This window comes from Benincasa hispida, chromosome 11 (genome assembly GCF_027475165.1).
Source record: "Benincasa hispida cultivar pf3 chromosome 11, pf3_genome.v1.1, whole genome shotgun sequence".
NCBI lineage: Eukaryota > Viridiplantae > Streptophyta > Magnoliopsida > Cucurbitales > Cucurbitaceae > Benincasa > Benincasa hispida.
In genome coordinates, this window is record NC_143488.1 from 54,869,027 (window position 1) to 54,883,428 (window position 14,402).

The 14,402-nt window shown below is 35.6% G+C and overlaps 1 pseudogene; it reads right to left on the bottom strand.

Annotated features, from left to right (window-relative positions):
• Positions 1–6,278: 6,278 nt before the first annotated feature.
• Positions 6,279–14,291, bottom strand: LOC150032741 (uncharacterized; annotated as a pseudogene).
• Positions 14,292–14,402: the final 111 nt, after the last annotated feature.

Sequence of the window (14,402 nt, forward strand, 5' to 3'; positions counted from 1 at the left end):
AGTAGTCATGCAAACGAATTATGCACACAACTACTCGCTTGACTCGACTAGGCTAACCTCTACAAAGGTAGATAGGTATCGAAATCTAATCAAGAAAGCATTCTAACTATTGATTAAAGTTGGAAAGGCCTAACTCTAATCAATCTATATACCTCTAGTTCTATTGGGTTCGATAGCATTCATATAGAATAGAAAACACATGCATTAAGTTCGAGAATGCAATTGTGTCGATTAATTGTCAAGATAGCCATATTCAATTAACTGAATTTTTCCTTCAATCTAGAAATTTATGTATTCTAAGAATAGCCATCAAACACCAAATTAACCATTTCCAATTAGTAGACCCTAGTTAGACATTCTTATACATGAATACATCCTAGCAACATATCCAATCAAGATTGTAGAAAAACTAAGAATCTTGACTTAACATGCTTAAAAGACAAAAATCTCTAAACATGCTTTTAGAACTTAAGACCGATTCAAGAATCCATAATTTCATAATGAAATTTATAAGGAAAAGCAGAAAACTCAAAAAGATTGTAAGAATTCTTGAAACTAGAAACAAGATTGAAAAAATTACTTCACAAATCCATAGAAAAATCTATTAAGAAATCCATTACAATGTTTACAATCAAAGAAAGAAAATGAAAATCTAACTAATTAGAGACAAAGTTACCAAGGAGTTGAACTAGTGAAGAGAAAAACTTTGGACTCCATGAATAATTTTGCCTCCTCTTTTATGCCTAAAATGAAAGAAAATGTTTTATAGTCACAAGTGTAGCGTCATGATGCTGAGAATAGCGTTGCAACGCGTAAAAAAGCCATAGAAGCATTGGGCTAGGGTCTTAACGCTGCGCTCACACTCAGTTGCGCAAGGCACGCGCGTGCAAACAATTCCGTCAATGCTGGGCTGAGGCTAGCATTGCAACGCTGTCCTATTTTACAGCAGATAGGTGCTTTCTGTCTTCAAGCGTTGTTCGATGCTTCTGGGAGGGCCGTGATGCTAGGTCTGATGGCATTTTGATAATTACTTCGATTCTCTTCAACTTTGTTGACTGCTTGGTTATTTTTTTTATCCTTTTTAGCCCAATTTTCTCGAAATGACTCCTAATTGCTCTCGGGACTGTTTTACCTACAAAATGAACATTAAAAGCAAACAAATAACACAACTTTGAGGGAATTAACGTAAAAAATATATCTCTTTTAAAGACCTATCATAAAAACCCCAATTGAACTCTTGTTCGTCCCAAGAGAGTCAAACCTAGAAATATACATGCAGTCAATAAAAAAAATGAACATTCATTTGTGTATTCATTCAAGGAGGTCATTCAAAATGTTTATATGTTCATCTTACTTACACAAGAAATTGATTCACATCTCTCTTTTCAACAAACAAGGAAGTAAATGATACAAATGAGCATTTAGAATTTTAATATTTTTTAACAAAGAGTTGAAACCCATTTTTGAAAAGAAAACGTCTTTTTCCTGTAAAATCATAAAAGAAAGGAGTACTCAGTTTTAGTTTATTTAAAGGTTAAAACTAGTAGAAAGGCTATATCCAACTCTCAATTCCTCGCCCTACACTGACTCAGTTACCAGTCTAAGATATACCTAACTTGCAAAAAAAGAGAGGCAATTTTAGGACAAGGGTGCCTTTTTAAACTCACGCACACAAAACGTAATTAACATTTATTTTACCTAGAGAGATAGTTTTTACACTCACACCGTAAGGAACTTATTGCTCTTTTCTTGCAGGCTCTAATTAGACACAATGTAAGTAGCTCTTTTCACCCCTATCCATGCACACACGTTAGTGAAGGTTATGTTAATTTGGAAAGATGCTTTATTTTTTATGCCAGCAACAACTCTTTTTTTTTTTTTTTTAAACACTAGGCCCGTTTAGTTTCTCTTTGTCTAGACTTGCTTCTAAACAAGATGGTTGTTCTTAGACCAAAGATTGTTCTATCAGGGTAACAAAGAAAATTAAGTAGATTTGACATTTCTAAGAGTTTTAAGATTCTAAATAAATCTAAAAAGCTAAGTATTCATTTTTTTTATGAAATTAAAAGGAAAAGAATTTTTCTTTTGAAAAAATGTTTCATAATTTTGTTAGAAAATTTTAAGAAGTCAAAAATTTTATTTGTATCATTACTTGAAAGAATGATTCATCAAAGTTTCATTTATAAGAATCGAGAGATTGTGTAAATCAAATTATGCATAAAAAAGAAAAAAAAAAAAGAAATGAGATTCTTGAATGTATGAACAACATTAAATCAATCATGCATTAAAGCAAAAATGAATCATTTAAAAAAAATGTCAAGAGATCATGATATTATTTTTAAGAGAATAAAAAATATGCCACTGAAATGTATTAAAGCATCATCAAGATGTATCTAATCAAGGTCACATAATCTAAATAACCCGAGCTCAGGTGTTCAAGGGTTCCAGACATGCATTTGTATATCATTGAGAAAAAAAAGAATTTAGTAAGGCTCATTTTTCTACAACCCTAATGCAATAAACAGACAATGTTCTCCACCCCCAACTTAAAAATTAAAGATTGTCTTAATGTTTTAGAATATAGATATAAATGTGAAGACAAAAAGAAAGGAACAAAAAACTCCCCTCGTTTTCTTGCAGTGGGTAATGGTAGAATTTTTCTAACAAAAGAAAGGAAAAGCTATACACAAAGAAGTTAATTTAAACTTTCTATCATTAGAAAAGAAATAAAGGAAAGCCATTAAAGTTTTGTTTTATTTTTTACACCTAGCTACCTCCACGAAGGGAAAATTTTAACATCCATTGCTCGACGCAACTTGCCTTTTTCATTTTTTAAGGTAAGTACAAAATTTTATATTTCTCCAGTCCTCTCTTAGTTGAATCTATATAGCCTAGAAGGGTTATAAGAGTACTTATCTTTTGATGAAAACCAAACAGATCAAATTTTATTTTTCTAATTTTTGGTAAAAAAGAGAGAAAGAAAGGATCGAAAGACTCAAGTGACACAAAAGAGTCGAAAGTAAGAAAAAACTCGACAACAGACTCTGACTTATAAGGATAATATGAGCAATAATAAAAAATATATGAGATGCTAGAGGGAAGAAGAGAACGAGGTTTGACAACCTCGAACTCAATTACTTGAGACTCCTCGATATGAAGTTGTGACTCATATTCTACCTTACCGACTTGTTTTTGGTACGACGGGGAGTAAATATCTTTTTCATCAGCCGATCAAGAGAATTCCTTTAACGTGTCGATCTTGGTGCAATAGACAATGAAGGGCTTTAAACGACTTCCCAGTGTAAGCCCTAGATGTGCAAGTCGAGGTACAGACTCTTCCTCAACGAGCATGGAGGTTTGAGTCTCTAGGTAAGACTCAATAGGTTCCTGCACACGTTGAAAAGAAGAATCAGCAAGTTCACACATAATAATGTCCAAAGTCTTACCTTGACCTATACTTCGAGGAACCAGCTGCTAACATTATGATCGGTGTAAGTAGTTTCACTGCAAGGTTTGGTATTACTAGAAGATTGTTGATCCCAAGACTCTTCTAGTCTCCCTACTGATTCAGTAATCTAAGCAATGAGGTTACTCAAATTAAAAAATTCAGTTTTAACTTCAGTTGCAAAACTAAAGCTATCTTGTTGGAAACTAGAGGATTCTTGTTGACTAAGGGAGGATTCTTGCACAATCTCACAAGAATTGTTAGAAAGCTCTTTAACTAATTCTTTTAGAGAAGTACCTGAATTGGCGAAAGATGCATGTATCGACACGGTGTTTGACTAGATATTTCCCAAGAAGGGTAATGTTCGCGTACAGGACAACACAAAACATGTGTTTGCATAATAGCCAAATCTTGAACAAGAGAGGTTAGGTGAAAAACTTGACTTGTAAGTTCATTTACTTCAATTATCTTTTGTTCTTTCTTATGTTGAGTTGCTTGTCTCAAAAGAAGAGCATAAAAGATATTCATATTCGCCATATTAAAACAAGTCACTCAAAGAAAGAAAAATCTTTTTGGTGTTTTTAAAGTTTACAAGTTGAATTTAACTAAGAAAGAGATTAAATGACTTAGCCTCCCTGACAACGACGCCATTTTGTTCGTGCTCGAATCGATGTCATTAGTTTGACTCTAACCGAAACAAAAATATTTATAATCACTGAAACCTACATATTATACTGACAAGTAGCATATGCAGCAAGCACGGAGTTGATCCACTGGGAAAGCTTATTTAATCTTTTCTTAAGCTAAGTTCAACTATGAAAACAATAAAAATGGGGTTTTGATAAAACAAGAAACATACTTGAAAATCAAAGGATAAAAGATAATTGCAAACAAATGTTGTTCAAACTTATTTCTAGTTCAAGTTAGACATTCAATGCAATCTCTATCATCAATTTCTACAAATTAGTCATGGAAACGAATTATGCACACAACTATTCGCTTGACTCGACTAGGCTAACCTCTACAAAGGCGGATAGCTAGCAAAATATAATCAAGAAAGCGTTCTAACTATTGATTAAAGTTAGAAAGGCCTACCTCTAACCAACCTATATGCCTCTAGTTCTATTGAGTTTGACAACAATCATATAGAATAGAAAACATATGCATTAAGTTCGAGAACTTAATTGTGTCGATTAATTGTCAAGATAGTCATATTCAATTAACCGAATTTGTCCTTGAATCTAGCAATTTATGTATTCTAAGAATAGCCATCAAATACAAAATTAACTATTGCCACTTAGTAGACCATAGATAGACATTCTTATACATGAATACATCCTAGCAACATATCGATCATTCCTAGACTTTCGTAATTTTTACCCTAAACCAAATACTACTCAAAGTCGTATTAGATAAATGAAGCGATGGTTGAATCATATTTCCAGAGATTCTTAATTTTTATCCTAAACCAAATACCACTTAAAATCGTATTAGACAATTGAGGCGGTGGCTTAAAAATTCCAGCAGCCAATCAAATGCAAATATTCTCCCAAAGTTTGGTATCCCCATCTTGAAAAGAACTATATAATATTTTGCAGGTTTAATAATATGAAATTATATTATTTGTAAATCTATACTTAGGATATAAAATGATAATTTTGAACTAAATACTATAATATTTAGTCTTTTTTTTCTTTTTTTTAACTTCAACGATATATGAATGGAGATTCAATTGTCATAATGTAATTATTTGAGTAATGTTCAAATTTGACATATATAAGATTTAACTTGGGGCACTAGTAATGGCTTCTTGAACTAAAAATATATGGTAAATTGTGACGATATATATCAACATTTCAGGTTGCATTTTTTTAAAAAATTAGTAAAACATAAAAATCGAAAAATAGCAATCTACCTTTTACCAAGCTTTTTTTGAATTCCGAAAATGCCAACAAAATAATGTAATTAATCAACTAAAAAATCGAAATTTTAAATTAGAATCAAATCTTTATTTTAAAATCTAAATTTTGCATGTGTTATCATCAACGTGCAAGTCTTGAATCGGTAGATTTGTGGGTTATTTCAACATTTACAAATAGTTAATTATTAATTTATTAAATCATTTTCCTATTTTACTAAATTCAAAACTAATTTGTCATTTTCCCAAATAAAACTTAAAAAAGTGCTATACTTTGGTCAGCCCAAAAGTTTAATTTTGTATTATAAAATAAAATTTAAAATTAATTTGAGTTGAAAACAGAAACGGGGTGTTTTTAAATATAAAAAAAAATAATTAAAAATATTTACACTTCAAAAGTACTTTTCCTTCTTGTTATGAAATATAAATATTTTTTAGATTTTTTTATTTATAAGAATTTCCCCATTATTATTATTTATAATAAATTAAAATTTTATTAAAACTAACTCGGCTGAATTTATAATTGCAACAAATTTTAACAACTCGAATACATTCGGGGTACGATGATAGTGCTACCAATGCACCTCCCGATTCACTGACTTTTGTATTTTGTTAAGGAAAAAACCTACAACTTACAAAATTAAAAAATTAAATCTGAAAAAGAAAAAGAAAAATTAATTCACATTCAACCCAATATTAATAGAGAAGAGAAGAGAGAGGATCCCAAAAATTTGCAAAAAAAAAAAAAAATCTAAATTTGTTACATTAAAGATAAAAGGTATCATACAATTTATTAATTTAGAAGAAAAACTACAAGAGAAGTTGAAAAAAAAAAAAAAAAAAAAAAGAGTAAGAACGAAAAAAAAAATACAATCTTGGTAGGTTGATGAAGTATATAAATAAAAAGTAATGAAATCAAGCATTTACTCCCAAAGTGTTTGTAAGAGAATCAAAATTGAACGAATCGGTTTCATAAATCCGTAACTTTTCATTGTGATTTAGTTTATCATCCAACGTCTCGCTCTGCTCGGTCTCGGAGTCATAAAAAATTAAATCTCTACCAAAAATAAGACACAACATCTTTCCATCTTCGAAAGCTTTGATGAGTTGGAAGTGATATCTGCTACTGATACCATAGTAACTTAGATGATGATGCAGCATTAAACGAACAGGCAGTGGAACGACAAATTGTTTTATCCATGAATCTTGTTCCATCTTCCACACATGGAACTTGCCGCTCTCAACGGTTAAGTCGAAACGAGAGACATGGAGGGTGTTATTAAAGATACAGATATGAAAAGTATGCCGAAACGATCCAATTTGCTTGTCTTCAGGAAAAGAAACACTCTGAAAATTTTCATCTTCTACATCAAAACGTAAAAGAAAACTACTGTCCATACTCCCATTTCGAATATTACCAGGACATCCATTCCAATAAAGACATCCATTCAAGTAGATACCATCTTCACAAACATTAAATGGCATTAAACGAACCCTCCTCCATTTTCCAGAACTTTTTCGCGTAAATGTGCCAATTGTAAAAATATCGGCTACATATAACCAATTTCTTACTATAGAAAGTTTAACTATTTTATACTGTTTTTTGTTCGGACTAAAACCGAAACCGTAGCTGTAGCCGGAATAAAACTTCATAGCATTATCCTGTGGAATTTCGACGCACTCATTTGTCATCGGATTTAATATCGTACCAGCATGTCGTCTTTCTCTTCCACTGTTCACGAAACAGAAGAGCCCATTACAAGAATTGACGATTCTGGATGTGGAGAAATGAGGATGGAGAGTAAATGAAGCAACCATCCAACTTTTCTCTTCTTTCAAATACTTGGAACCAAAGTCCATACAATAAAGCTTCTGATGAGAAGAAATATGGGCGAATAAAACCTTCGAATTTAGAACAAACTTACCATTCATTATAAGATCGTTCCAAGCTTTACAAACCAGCCTACAATTAGGCAAAATGGAGATGGAAAGGTTGGATATAATGAGCTCAATAATATGAGATGGAAGCTGTGAATTAATTTTCCTCATCTTTGAATTTAGGTTTCTTCTCCGACTTTTCATTCTTGATTTTGTTTGTGAATTATAAAGAAGATTGCAAATTAGGGTTTATGTTTCCATCGCTTCTTTCTATTTATTTGTAACTGAAATATAAAAATAGAAAATCTACATAGTCGGGATTTGGTTGTTGGTCAAATGAATAAATAGAAAATTGGGTTTTGAAAAATAGTGATATTCTTTTAAATGTGTCAAATATATATCTATGAAATTTGAGATAAATTTCAATTAATTATTGTTCAAGTTGGTGTGTTGTCTGAATTCTCTGGATCTTCGGTAGAAAATGCTACAGAGAACTTCTCTATTTATAGAATTCTCAGATGGGCTTCATGGGCTTGGTTGGTCCTTGGGCCCAATTAGTTGGTTTTTGGCCTGATCTGGAATTTGGGTCCAATTTAGTTTGGACTTTAAGCCCAAATAGTAATATCAAATTGGATCAATTTAATCTCATCCGATTCATCCGCGTGACGTCATCAAAACTTATCTTCAATTCAATTTGGGACATGTGTCAACTTCTAATTGGACCCAAAGTCAATGATTTAGAAATTCGTCGTTAATTTAGCAAACGATGTGGTGACTTGTGATTGGTCCAAAATTTTGTCCAAAATTTCTCATTCAAAAAAGCCCCTTTTCGAGATTTATGCACGTATATGGGTGGATGAATCTCGAAAAAAATGTAATTTGAGATCAAAGTATGATTTTTTGACTCTCTTAATTTGATGAATCATCATGATCAAAATATGAGAATTTAGCTCAAAATTTTGATTTGAAATCTTGTTCGTTTGACACACTTTCGCTAAGTAAACTTTAATTTGAACTAAAATAGAATTTATGTTCCACTTTAATTGCAAATTTAATTTAATTCGAATTCGGAATAGAATTTAGGGTGAAATTGAATCTTGATCAATTTTGGTTTAAGATAAAAATTTGGGATATGCTCAATTTTACTTGGAAATGAGTATAGAAACTAAGGTTGATTTAAATTTGAGATAAAATTTGGAATATAACCAAATTTTGACTCGACATTTTATTCATAACTCAATATCAAGGTTAACCATTCGAATATCGATAAAAATTGGGATATGGCCAAACGTTAATTTGGGACGGATTTGACATTTTTCTCACCCGATTTGGCTGGCTTGAATTTAGAATAAAAATTTGGATTAGAGGCTTTAGACTGAGATTTGGAATAACAGTTGATTTTAATTCCAATTTGAATGGAATATGAATTTGAACTTAAATGGAAGATATTTTGGAGAGCCAACATATTGGAAGACATCCTTAGTAGCGAGATCAGGCCATTATCATCGATACCAAGCCATTATCAGCGAGATCAGGTCATTACCAGTGATACCAAACCATTACCAGCGAGATCAGGCCATTACCAGCGATACCAAGCCATTATCAGCAAGATCAGGCCATTACCAGCGATACCAAGCCATTACTAGCGATACAAAGCCATCACCAGCGATACCAAGCCATCACCAGCGATACCCTACCAACTTCATAGTGATACCCTACCAATTTCACCAGGAACTTAATTTGAGAATCGAATTCGATTCGTTTAAAAGCTGAAGAAGGAATGATACTTTGCTACCGGAGACAAGAAGAAGAAGAGGACAAAGAAGAGTGTAGACACGTAGAAGATCTACATCTTCAAGGTGCTGAAGCAAGTTCATCTAGACATCGGTATTTCCAGCAAGGCCATGGGTATCATGAACAGCTTCATCAACGATATCTTCGAGAATTGGCCAAACACGTTGTCTCTGAAGGCACCAAGGCGGTGACTAAGTTCACAAGTTCCTCTCCTTTCATAATCTTCTGTTTGCAGTGCTTGTAATTAGCATGTGAAGTTTGTTGGAGAGAGCGAGATTTTGAGCGAGAAAGTGGGAGAGAGCGAGATTTTGGGAGAGAGCAACACTGGAGAGAGCGAGATCGTGGGAGAGAATGAGAGTGGAGAGAGCGAGATTTTAGGAGAGAGCGACACTGGAGAAAGCGAGATTGTGGGAGAGAGCGACACTGGAGAAAGCGAGATTGTGGGAGAAAGCGACACTGGAGAGAGTGAGATCGTGGAAGAGAGCGAGAATGGAGAGAGCAAGATTTTAGGAGAGAGCGACACTGGAGAGAGGGAGATCAGCAAGAGCATTTCGAGTGAGATTGTGGGAGAGAGCGACACCAGCGAAAGAATTTCGAGCGAGATTCTCCCTTTTTATTATTATTATCATTATTTTTTTTATTAATAATTTTTTTCTTTTTTTTTTATCTCAGGCAATCGTCTGCTTTGTGGCTAACGATACCAGCCTTAGCAAGATTTCCTTCTCCATACTGTTGGCTTATGCCATATTCTCTCAAGTCTTAAGCTCAAAACTCCTCGCCATTGAATCTAGGGATTCAAAACTCCATCGTGACCCCTAATTCAGGTAGCCTCCAATCGAGCATGATCTTTTTTGTTGACTTTTAACTAATTTCAGCAAGAATCGGAGTTCCACAGCAAAATAAATAGTATTCAGTTCGAGTAACCCGTGATTTTATTAGATTTCAACTGATTAGTAGAAAAAAAATTCCATCGAACTTAGCTATATAAATATTGGCAGGACGCATGCTCTTCTTCATGTATCCTGATCGTCATGGGAGGGGCCCGCAAAGCCTTACAACTCTCCCATTCGATCACCCTAGGGAGGATTTCGGAAAGGTCTACCTTATAGCACCGCTCGTGTATCCTGATCGTCATGAGAAGGGGCCCCCAAAGGCATACAACTCTTCCATTCGATCACCCTAGGGAGGATCCTCGAAAGGTTTGCCTTGTTATGTTACTCCTTGATCAAAATTTGAAGATAAGGGAAATATGCCATTGAGTATTTGAAGATGAGGTGGATATGCCATCAAACCTTGAAAATGAGAAGAATATGCCATCAAGATTTTGAACGGAGTCAGGTTGGCTAGAGTCGACCTCGCGTACAAGGCAGAGCCAGACGAACCAGAGTTTTCCTCGTATATGAGGTAGTGTTAGGCAAATCAAACTTGATCTCACATATGAGGTGGAACCACACCCACATTTTTGGAGAAGAAGCAAAGCTACACCAATTTTGGAGAAGTGGTGAAGTTGTACCAATATTTTGGAGAGGAAACGAAACCGCACCACGACTTTGAAGATGGAGTGAAGCTGCGTCATCAGTTTGGAGATGAAAGAAAACCGTGGCATCAATTCGGAGATAAAACGAAGCCACGCCACGACTTTGGAGATGAAGCAAAGTCAGGCCAACATTTTGGAGAGGAAACGAAACCGCACCACGACTTTGGAGATAAAGAAAAACTACGCCAACATTTTGGAGATGAAATGAAGTCGTGCTATTAGTTTGGAGATGAAACGAAGCCATGCCACAACTCGAAGATGAAGTGAAGTCGCGTCATCAGTTTGAAGATGAAGCGAACCACGCCAGACTTTGGAGATGAAGCGAAGCTGCGTCATGATTTTGTAGACCAAGTCATTAAAGATGAAGCCGAGCCATGCACACTGACCTTGAACTTAAAGATGGAGCGGAGTCATGCACACTGACCTTTAACTTGAAGATGGAAGTGGGGCCATGCATGCTAATCCTGAACTTAAAGATGGAGAGGCATCAACGAAGCCTTTGAACTTAAAGATGGAGAAGCATTGATGAAGCCTTTGAACTTAAATATGGAGAAGCATCGACGAGACCTTCGCACTTGAGTTTGATAAAGCATCGACAAATTCTTCGCATTTGAGTTTGATGAAGCATGAAGCTTTGGCAGTAGGCTTGACTTTGTGACTTTGAGCATGAAGATGAAGCATCGATGGAGCCTCTAAACTTGAAGATGGAGGAGCATATAAGTTTACTTTTAAAGAGGAAGCGAAGTGCATTCCACGTATGTGTCTTTTATTTACTGCGTTGGCTCCTTACGAGGGATGAACATCTTCAACCCATTGTGTTGCCCCCAATAGGGATGAACATCTTCAATCTGAAGTGTCATTCTTTGACAGGGATGATCAGCATCAATCTTGTAGTATTATACTTAGGTGGTTGTGGTACCTCTTCTGATGGACTAAACTTAAATTTCTTTAAGTTTCCTTCGTACCTTTAAAGAAAAGGATTGAATCATGACGTAGTTCAAGTTTTTGTTTTTTAACTGGACTGAACTTGAAGTTTCTTTCAAGCTGCCTACATACCTTTCTTAGTGATAGGGATCAAGTCATAATGTAGTTCGAAGAGAATTTTTTTCTTTTTATGCACGACTGAACTTAAATTTCTTTAAGTTGCCTACGTACCCTTTATAATGAAAGAGATCAAGTCGTAACGTAGTTAATACAATTTATTTTTGGGCCGTTCACATTTTAAGCTCATGCGTGCAAGGAGCATCATGCAGTTTAGGCTCTTGTGATGAGAAGCTTCTTCATTTAAACTTCAGAAGCTCTTATTTCATCATGGTTTTAATTATTCTCTTCATTTGTAGGATTCGTCAATATGATGAGTTTTGGCTTCATTATCAAGGAACCTTCTGTACTTATGTCAACAGAAAATTTCCTCTTCATGCGTGAAAGGACACGACTGTGAATCTTTTCATCGTTGTTTTCTTCATGGAATGACGTTGGCTTTAAGATTTTCATCCTTCCTTTACGTTGATCGCTTGTTGTCTTGAGACGATCAAAAGCAAATGCTGGAGGTTGATCTTTCTTTGATGTGGATATACTTAGCCTTTTAAGGCTAAAGTTCGAGCAGAAGTAGTCGTTGGACATTAGTCTTCTTCTCCTACCGTGGCCATACTCAATCTTTGAAAGACTGAAGATCGAGCACTTGAAGGCTTAATACGATCGAAGACAGAAGTTCTTTGCTTCATTTCTTCTGAGACTTTGAGTTCTTCAACAGTCACATGATTGTTGTCGACTTCCATTATGCTGACAGTGTGACATGCAATAACTTCTGATACTTTCTCTGGATGATTATTGAGAAAGATTCTTGGGAGAAATTCTGCTGAAGATGCCAGCCATCGGAATTGAGGGAAGTCCTTGTCTTCTTTCTTAGCAGGCTTAGGCTTCCGTGTCATCTTTTTTCCTTTCGTTTTATGAGTCTTGTTTCTTCTTCTATAGCTTCGATAGGAACGCGACTCTTTTTGGGTGGAGTTTGGTTGTCTTCTCTTTCGATGAGTCACTACTATCCACCCTTCGTTGTCATCTTCAACAAGCTCATCTTTCTTTTCGGAATTTGTTGTTTGAATCTCTTGTTGGAACCGAACAACTATAAGCTTGAATTCTCCAAAATGGATCGGGCTTTCTCTTTGAGCATGGGACACAGACAGTATTGGAACATTTGAAGTCGCCGCTACTGTAGCGTGACTTGTCTGAGCTACTTCATCTAAATCTAGCTCAATCTTCTTTTCACGAGCCAACTTCATAATTCGTTCCTTCAGCACGAAGCACCTTTCAACTAGGTGACTAATGACCCGATGATACTTGCAGTAGTTAAGATCATCTATTTTTCCTTCTTGTTTCGGCCGCTTGTATTCTGTTAGCTGAATAAGTTACTTCTCTAGTAGTTGCTCCAACATATCTGCCACATCAAAGTCAGGGAATGGATAAACCTTCTATTGTCGTTCTTTAAGAGTTGGACAACGCTTCTCGCCCTCATTGTGCCTTCTTTCAAATTTTGTTTGTTTTCTTTTGGAGGAAAATTTCAGCGGGGTCACATGAACGACCATAGATTCTTTTGTGGCACTACCCACGATCTTTTCAGTGCCTTTGGCGCCATTTTTGTATTTTTTCCCTTCAGAGACTAGGAAATCTTTAGTTCCCCTATTGGTAATGCTCAGCTCCATATCATGAGTGCGTGTTGTCAGCTCCTCAAACGTACGAGGTTTTATCCCTTGTAGGATGTAGAGAAGCTCCCAGTGCATGCCTTGAGTGTACATTTCCACTGCAGATAATTCAGTAAGTCTATCTTTGTAATCCAGACTTAAAGCTCTCCATCGATTGATGTAATCGATGACTGTCTCTCCCTTCCACTGTTTGGTGTTTGTCAGCTCCATCATGCTAACAATACGCCTTGTACTGTAGAAGCGGTTCAGGAACTCCCTTTCTAGTTGTTCCCAACTGTCAATCACTTCTGGCTCTAAATCAGTATACCAATCGAAAGCATTTCCTTTCAAGGTACGGACGAACTGCTTGACTAGCTGGTCTCCTCTGGTTCCTGCATTTTCACAGGTTTCAATGAAGTGTGCAACATGTCGTTTTGGATTGTCCTTTCCATCGAACTGTTGGAACTTTGGAGGTTGATACCTAGCTGGCATTCTAAGGTTGTCGATTCTCTTGGTGTATAGCTTAGAGTACATAAAGAAGCATTGCAACGGTCCTTCGTACTGAGCTCTTATGGAGTTTGTGATCATATCCTGGAGTTGTTGAACTGATAGGGTGGCAACAGAGGTGGATTGTGGTGGCTGACTTTCTTGCAAGACAATCTTTCCTTTGTCATTGGCTTTTGTAGCTGGGGATTTACTTGATTCAGCAGTATCTCGAGCCTGTATCTGATCTCTTAAAGCAGTGATTTCATGATCTCGCTCCTCTACAGCTTTCATTAGGAGATTTATCTTTACCTCCATCTCTGCCATGGTCGACTCAGTCGTTACGTCAGTTATCATGACAGACACTATATCAAAATGTGATTCTTTCTCTGATAGATCAGTAATAGAAGCATAGTTTTCAAACAAAGGATTTTCTCTGATGACGATCCCGCCTTTAGGAAATTCCATCAGCTGGCCCCAGATTTCCTCCGTGATGACTGAGCTTATGTAAGTGTTGCTTGCGACAGTAGCTTTGGATGCAACTTTCTTTGGTGCCATCTGTAGATTTCTTGACTCGGATGACGAGAGAGATGAAAGGTAGAGATGTCCCACCAGACGTGCCAATTTGTTCACACGAGGTTTCCAAAGAAACTTGTTTCGTGGAGTTGA